The following is a 9,323-nucleotide window of genomic DNA, read 5'->3' as shown; positions in this document are numbered from 1 at the left end:
CCTTGATGATGTAAGATGTGTATGCTAGCCATCCTCCTACTTATTTTTATTTGTTTTAAAAAAGGTTGATGTGCGCACAATCTTCCAATCGGATTATATCTTCTGAGTTTCCTTGATGATGTAAGATGTGTATGCTAGCCATCCTCCTACTTTTTATTTGTTTTAAAAAAACAGATTTAATATTTATTTATTTTGGGTCCTAATTAGGAGATGACAAGCACAGAAGCTTTGTGTGTGGTGCTTTTTATCAAGCAGTAATGCTGCTTCCCATGCCCAAAACAAGGTATCTGTGGATAAGAGTCAATTTGTCTTGAACCATTTCACAGACAATGAGTGGAAAGAGAATTTTAGTATGGCACAAGAGTCATTTATGACACTTACTGTATGATTCGACAGCAACAGCTCATTCTGTGCATCACACATCATGATATTGTTACGTCATTACAAATGCACATAACTCTCCAGTTTCGGTTTTCAGTCCGATCAAGTGTTAAGATGTGCCATTGAATGGATTAGAAAAGATATAAACCACCCCTTACAATCTGAATGAAATTTTAGACGGATTTAGCCAATTAATTCTGACTGACATGGTTACATGTTACTTTTTTATTCCATCTGGGCTACTAGTCCAATTACAAATGGATTTTCAGGATCCATGTAAATGCAGCTACTGTCACAAACCTTGTAAACCTGCAAATACTGCAGCTAGTTCTTCCTTGGAAGAGCTAATTTTAGTTTATAAACGTGACTTTTACTCTGCAAATTGGATTAGAGCTTGCTGTTTTGGAAAAGCTCTTGTCATTTTTGTGTGAAGTATGCATCAGACACTCTGCACTGCAGGCATGATGCCTAAGGCTAGCACTAACCAAATATAGACTCAGTAATCACAACTGAGAAAGCAGCCACAAAAACCCTTGAAAATCTAAATTACTTTGGGACCAGATCACAGTCTTGGACATAGTAAAATGACAAGTGCGAGGGTCTCTCTCTCGCTGTCTTTCCTTGCACTGAAGAGATAGCGTTGTCATTGGGCAAGGATGAGTATAATGAGATGAGGAGACTTTTCAGGGATGCAAATTCTCGCCAGAAGACACTTAGCTAAATGAAGACCCGAAAATAAACAGTCACAACTGTTCAAATCAATTTTGTCAAACCTCTTATTTGTTTTCCTCTCTTTCTGCATGAAACCAATTTAACAAATGACCACCAAAATGAAAGGGAATTCTGTAGTACTGAAAGTACCACATTAACCCTCAGGGAGGAGCATAGAAGATCAGAAAAATCATCCAATTTCAAGGGCAGAGAGGCAGATCAAAAACAAGTAGAGCAGCAAACGTCCCTGTGTGGAGTTGGCCTTGAGCGGAGTGTGGGGCAGCGGAGCACTGCTGGAATGACAGCTTCTTCCACCTTGAGAGATAAGATGCTTTTCCCCACACCTGAGGCTTGTTCTGCAGCCAAGCTCATTCACGGGGACCAGATGGAGCACATGGATAAATTAATAGTTGGGGGAAGGGAGGGTTTGTCAGAGACCGTGTAAAAATCTGCTACTGTATACTAGGACCTAGTGGACCTAATATGACTATAAGCAAAAATCAGTGTTTAAAAGCAAACATTAGTGATTCATATAAGGGGATACTACTTAACCCTTTAATGCACAAGCTATGCAAACCCCTTCATGCACAACATGGATCTAAAATGACCCGTTTTAATTTCCTATATCAAGCTTGGCTGGGCAATTTTTGTTTTATCGTTTGAAATCCGTTTATTTCAGCACTTAATATTCCCTGATCTATTAATTCCATGATTCATGAATATTCAGAATATCTTTTTTTGTCAGTGACCACAAATTAATATTAAATTTTTTTCTTAGGTTTTGTGTTTCTACTTCAAGTTTGCACACATGAGCCAAAAATGACCCATCAATGCAAGCGTGATAAAACAAAAGAATAAAGAAGATTTAAATTTTGTTAAAGTAATTATTTTAGCAGTTATTAAGACCAACAAATTTTATAACACCTGAACTATGTTTATTTGCCACTTTGTCACACAATACATGCACATATCACTGATAACAATAGCATTGAAATTGAACTGTCTATAGCGCAACTGTAGTGAATGTGACCAAATAGATGAAAATAAAACTTTACAAAATAAAATCACGTGGGTATACAGCGCCATCTCAAATTGCCATCTCAGTGCTTACATGCCTCACAAATGACCACTACAGCACTATTTGTGCTCCTTGCACACAGGCCTGTTTACTGGGAACACCAGCTGCTGACTTTTCTTTTCTTTTCTTTTTTCTTTTGTTCCACATCTTCCATTGCCTCTGTAATATGATTTTGAAGGTGGGCCGTGCCCTTTAAGCACTTCTTGTGGCATGACAAGCTCTTTGACCAGGTCCTTGATGAATAGCCATCATGCATTGGTCACACCACCCATGTAATCAAGGTGTTGTGCAGTGAAGATGGTGTAGGCCAGGGGTGGCCAATGTGGACTGGGTCTGAGTTTCCTCTTCAGAGGACTCATCAGACAAGTCTTCAATGTCATCAAATGAGTCTAGGAGAGCTGGATTTACACCCACAACTCCAGATTGACCCTGTGGCACATAGTCTAGGTCATCAGCATCAGATATTTCAGACTCTGAATCAGGACAAGAATCACCTCATCTTCCTCATCCTGTTCTTCATGCAGCATCTTTACAAACATTTCAGCCATTAATCTAGAATGACTGGGATCAGCCATCCAATGAGAGCTGTAGGATTTCTATCCATAACAGACACTGATATGCCCCTATCAGCCATCATGAGGTCTGGATTAATCTAATCAAGAGATACCACAGAGATCTTTTGTATGAGGACTACAACTTATAGCTTCCTCGTGATGTCTTGTGACCACCAATGAATGTAACTATTATATCCAAACAGGAAAAGGACAGTAATTTAATCACGCCCTCAGGCCTGCCAGCACGGGACCTATACGTGACTAACACATGATTCCCCTCACATCCTGCATTCCAAAAAAGGGACGTATCTTTTACTACGTCCCAGGAAAAGCGCGCGTTTCTCCTGTCACAGACAAAGGGACACGAAACTTACAACAGACAATTTCAACAGATAACGTAATCAGTTATGCGCATAACAGGTCAACCAGATTCACAAATAATATGTTGTATGTCTTATATATATGCTTGACGTGTTTCATGTAATCGGTGCAACTTTAATCAGTGTTTATTACCCTTTTCTTTAGGAAATAAGGTTATTAAAATGTGTGTAATATGTGAAGTTTAATCTTGAACGAATAGGCACGACAAAGGCAGAATGATGAAATGAAGTAAACTTTAATAGTAAGTACAAGACTCACATTAGGAAACTTTATAAAAGTATCAATTTTAGCTTAGTTTTAATGTAATCTAGAATAGCCAATAAATTGTGTTTCATTTATAAAGAATCATTGTCTGGTGTCGTATAATTTTAAAGTCAAACCCTTGCCAAAGATCACGTTACCTCTCTAAGAGCTTACAAATTATCATAATTGTATTAACCTGTGGCCAGGGAATATACATATAGTCAAATTGGTAATATACACTGACATTAACGTCTCGCTGGCCGAGTAGCTGATAGAGTGTAAACTATCAAATTTGAAATCAGTTTTAATCAGGTGGACCTCAAATTTTCAGATTCGATTCCTCTCAAAACCTGAATGAATTAATAATAATTAATTCCCTAAAATTAAGTAATCAAAGACATTACAGAGCTAAATTTTCCCCTAGGGCCATTTTCCTAGTTGCATTTGCACCGCCAGTAATAAGTATGAAGTGATGTAAGTGAGGAAGTGATCTATCACTGTTTTCCATGTTCGTGGAGTACAGTAAGTATATGTAAACTGTGTGTTTACATGGCTTTTTAAAAATGAGTGCCAGAGTTTTGTATTGAATGCGTTTGGCCAATCAATGTATATTTATGTAACTGTAACAATTTATGTAAAAATCTTCTTTACTGTTCTACCGAAGCAAAAAGTCACTGACATCTTGGATGGCCTGAGGTAAAATAACAGCAAATTTCCATTTTTGGGTGAATTATCCCTTTAAAGTGCTCCAGTTTTCAGTTGTCCAGTCCAGTCACTGTATTTATATAGCGGTTTTTACAATACAGATTGTTTCAAAGCAGCTTTACAGTATTAAACAGAAAAATTGTGTGTGGAAGGAACCAAAACTCATTCTTCTCTGGCCAGATGAAACCAGCAGTTTAATTGCAGGCTGCAGCAAAGTCAGATTGTGCAGAGGACTGGTCTGGTTCCTGCGGTCTTGTCCCGATGGCCGTCTAGGTGACGAGGTATTCACTGGGGATCTGTCTCTGGGGCTCATCTAGTTGTCATTGGCTCCTCTGACATTCAGGGCTGTAGAGGTCATCTCTAGGTCCTGATCCACTATCTGGACTGCATTCGGACTGGATCCGGGTGACTGCAGTGACCATCTGATCTGGATACAGACTGGATCTGGGTGGCTACGGTGACCTCGGAATAAGAATGAAACAGACTAATATTAATGTAGATGCCACTGAGAACAATAAAGCACATTTTAATTGTTGTAAAAAAACTCTAAACATTTAGACATATTACCTCAAGTCTTAGTGTTGAAAGTACACGCACACACACACACACACACACACTATGTAGTTGCAGTGGAGCGGTCTGGTCACATGGCAGTGTTTGGTGCCTTCGAAGAACTGACTGGCCAGCATCTGAAATCTTGCAACGATGACCAAGCATCAATGAAACCTTCGGCCACACCCTGATGGAGAAAGAAAAGTACAATTTATCTCAAAAAATTTAATTATACTTTTTAAATTATTTAAAATGTAACAATATCAGTTAATTACATTTGTGAAGAAACAGCAGTTGCTAAATTTTTTTTTTTTGGCACACACACATATACACACACACACACAAATCTCAATCCATTGCACAACATGGGGAGCATTTATGTTGACTGTTATTTGTAACAGAACATGCACATTTCATATTATAAGTCTACCTTAAACAGCATAAAAATAATATCAAAATATAACGGCCCTGCCTTTTGTTGATAAATACCGGTGGTGATGTTTTACAAATTGATTGATCAATTGTCCCAATGTTTATTAAGCCATGGTCTCTTTATCAGTGCAGGGACTCGTGTGCACCATCTAGTGATTCACTACCTAGGGAACTGACTGAGACATACCCTGCTTTGACAACGGCCTTGTGAAATGACTCAGTTGTTTATTCATGTTTGGAACAAACTCCTCTTCCGAAGCGCCATCCACAAGAACAGAAACGCTGTTTGGAGTTTGCGTGTTTGAAAAAAAGCGAGATTTCAGCAAAGCTTGTTGTTAGTCACATTTAATGTCGTCTTTAACTTCACGGGACAATTGCAAAAGTTTGCACACGCAAAAATTCAACATTCAACATGCCCACGTTAACTTCAAATAAGTGCATTACTGTGGTTTACATTACACATTTCGTCGTAGTAAGCATCAATGGCTTATAAAAGAGAAAGACAGCGCAATCTCTTCATGCCATCTTTTCACTTCACAGAAACATAAAAATATCATACAACACAAATTAAACCTAAAATTTATGATAGTAACATGTTTCATGGATTAAACAAGAAGAAAGACCACGTTCCCTTCACTTAAACAGCTAATTTCCCGCAGACATACAGCGCACCCCGAACGTTATCAGGAAGGCTATTCCAGAGTTTGGGAGCCAAATATGATTATTCGATGTTTTTATATTTTTATGTTGCACGTTTGTGTATAAATATATACGTTTTAAATAATACATTTACACCTTTTTTAACATATAAGTTTTGAAAAAATCAGTCTAAATACAAATATTTATTCAGTGCCACTTACCTGATGCATTAACTTGACATACACTTAACATAAATATAATTTTTTCTTCGGACATACGACTTATAAAACACTTCTAAATATCCACTCAAAAACATCGGATATGCTGTACATTTTTGTTGATAAATTTAGTCTAAAAAATTACATTTATTTAGTGCAACTTACCTGCTGTTTCTCCCGCAAAGTCACTCAGGCTTGTGCGCGTGCAGAATTGTTTTTATTAGTTTAGTCAACAACTAGCATTCTGAATGTTGACTGGATTCGACAATAAACCTTCATTCAATGTTTTTAAAATATATTTGTGTAGACTTAATATAATATATCTTCTCAACTAAGCCCAAGCAAGAAAATTAGCTCAACTTAAATATTTTTGCCCTTCCGACATTTTGTTAATTTGATTTTTTACTGTGGGTAAGCGCACTGTAAATACAAGTACTGTAAAATAAAATGTAACCGAACTTTCTTTAATCAGATGGGTTTGCAAGTTTAAAAATGTTACTTGAATCATGTAGTTATGTTTTTAAGTTGACTAGTTAAACGTTTAACAAAAATATATATTAAAATTGAAATATAATATAAAATATCATATTAAAATTGTATTTAAAATAGTAATAAAATTGGTTAAATGGCATGTGATTCTTTTACAGAACTGTTTGGAATTGTGGTGGTGTTCATGTGCACTCAATGACTTATACTGTCTTTTTACGCGTTGCGTTGCATCGCGCAGCGTAAACATCGCGCCGCGTAAATGAATGCGTTGCATTCGCTTTTGAATCATCAGTGGCAAATACTTTAAATATGAAAGCATACTTACAGGCTGTGAGTCAGCATTATTTGTCAGAATTTCGCTTTCACAATGAAACACACAGCATCTCCACGACATGGCGGCGGCGGCAACAATAAACAACAATCATAGTTGTGCCTTCTTTCTTTGCGTAAACATTTGGGCGGTGTTATGCAAATCTTCCCACACAGTGACGTAGACATTTGGGGGCGTGTTTAAATGAGGCGTTTTAGGAGGGCGTGGACCAGTCTTAACTTTTATAAAGAATATCTCTTTGGCTTTGAGACTTTAGTCTTTGCAACTTTAGGGATCTTATCTATTCACGAACTGCTTGTAACACTCCAAAGAGAAAGAAAAACTTGAAATCGCATCATATGACCCCTTTAATACAATCTTTCCAAAATGATTTGAGGGAAGCACTATGTAACCGTTTTTGCTCAGAATAAAATGCAATGTGAAACAGACTAATATGCTTCAGTGTAACTACACAAGACCAGTGTTAGGGAGGTTATCCAACAAGTGGTGATGTAGCGTGACCAATCTTGTCTGAGCAGAGGAAGAGAGTTCTCTTCTCTCACACTCATATGGGTTGGAAAATCTAATTCGTCATAGTGGATCAGTTTATTCTGATAATTCATATAAACTGGGTAAATCGTGTAATTTTTGACTATGCAAATTATATATACACACTGTATATGTATAAAGAGCTCGAAGTGCCATTTGAAATTTTCTTCAAAAATGAGCATTTTGATCAGGCTCCTATGTGTAGTCATTTCACTTTAATGGCGATGAATAGGTTATTTTCTTTGCCATTAAAGTAAAATAACTGAACATAAACATAGGAGACTGAGAAATATAGTTCAGCTCATGAAAAATAGGGGCAAAAACAAAAGTATTGCGTTTATAATTTTGTTCAGTGTATATGTGTGTGTGTGTGTGTGACCCTGGACCACAAAACCATTCTTAAGTCGCTTGGGTATATTTGTAGCAACAGCCAAAAAAACATTCTGGGGTCAAAATGATCGATTTTTCTTTTATGCCAAAACCATTAGGATATTAAGTAACGTCTCAGGTTACTTATGTAACCATGGTTCCCTGAGTAGGGAACGAGGCACTGCGTCCTCTAGGGGTCGCTATGGGGAACGCCTCGTCGTGACCCGTGTCTGAAGCATACATTGAAAAAACACCAACTCGTTGGCCGATATAGTTGTATCTCAACCAAATATTGTCCTATCCTAACAAACCATACATCAATGGAAAGCTTATTTGTTCAGCTTTCATATGATCAAAAAATGTCAGATTTTAAAAATTGACCCTTATGACTGGTTTTGTGGTCCAGGGTCATTATAATGACCCTGGACCACAAAACCAGTCATAAGGGTCCATTTTTAAAATCTGACATTTTAAAAATATATATATATTAGTTCAATTTATTTGCAACACATCCTTAACTGTAATAAGTTAACTGTTTCTGTGCTGCTACACAGTACTGTTTCCAGAGAATTTAATGTTTAATTATGTACTTATTTTTATATATTTATTTTTTGGGCTAAGAGATGCTTATTTTCCTGAGCCATTTGTGAAAAGACTAAGATAACAGGATCTTCCAAAGGATATCTGAGAATCTTGAAAGTAGCTCAAATGGACAGGACCTCTCTCCTCGAACCGTGTTTGGGCTTAATCCCCCCAAAAAACCCAGATCAAATGGAGACTTTCAAACTGTCTGACATTTGCCATCTCTTTGGTGGTCTACTTGTGTGTGTTTATATGAAATAAAGTTTGTATAGACTGCAGGGGGGTATACATTGCATTTAGCCCTCGGTTTCAATCCAGTGGATTAGACAGAGCAGAATCTCTTTGATGATCCAGTATCTCTTTCTACAGCATTTAAAATACAGCTTTCTCTACAGTCGTGTGTTGTTTTATGCATGTTTTATCCACATCAGTTTGTTATCCACACGCTAATGAAGCACACCTATCCCCATTAACCTCCTAGGAAAATCAAAACACATTGCTCCTCATGACAGCCGATATGACAGTGTGTATACATGCTGAGATAAGTGTCTGGCCTGGTAACGTAGGTGTTCCATTTAAAAATACCCATTAAACACAAGGCGAGCTAATGGGCAGAAGGGGCGTAATGCATCCTGATGATATTAACCCTGGACACCGAGAGAAAATTATGACTCTACAACACACCCGCAGGTAATTATGATTTCATCAGATGGAAAACTTTCATGCATCTCCATAATTAAAAGAAAAGATTCTCCAAATGATGCAGAATTATTAATTAGTGATAACTTTGCATAATGATGGTGGCGATGTTTTGGGTGGGCATCTGCTGATATTTCTAATCAGTCAATTAAATGGGAAAATTGCCAGATGATAACAAATAACAAACAGACTGTAATGAAAGATAATCAACAGAAGGAGGTTTTGCTCTCATGGCCTCTGCTTTGCTGTGTTGCTGTTGATTATGCATTCACATGTAGTGTATTGTAATATGCAAGCCAAAATAATAGCAGTTTTTATTGTGGCTGGATAATGTGTTAACTACTAGGATTCAGCTTCATTCAATTTAGTAATTTTAAGGTAAAGCCTATCATTTGTGCGTCAGTAGTCCCTCCAAACAGAATTGCAAAAAT

The sequence above is a fragment of the Sinocyclocheilus rhinocerous genome, unplaced genomic scaffold (assembly GCF_001515625.1).
Source record: "Sinocyclocheilus rhinocerous isolate Xijiao unplaced genomic scaffold, SAMN03320098_v1.1 scaffold914, whole genome shotgun sequence".
NCBI lineage: Eukaryota > Metazoa > Chordata > Actinopteri > Cypriniformes > Cyprinidae > Sinocyclocheilus > Sinocyclocheilus rhinocerous.
The sequence above is the reverse complement of the archived record's forward strand: the minus strand, read 5'-3'. Positions refer to the sequence as shown.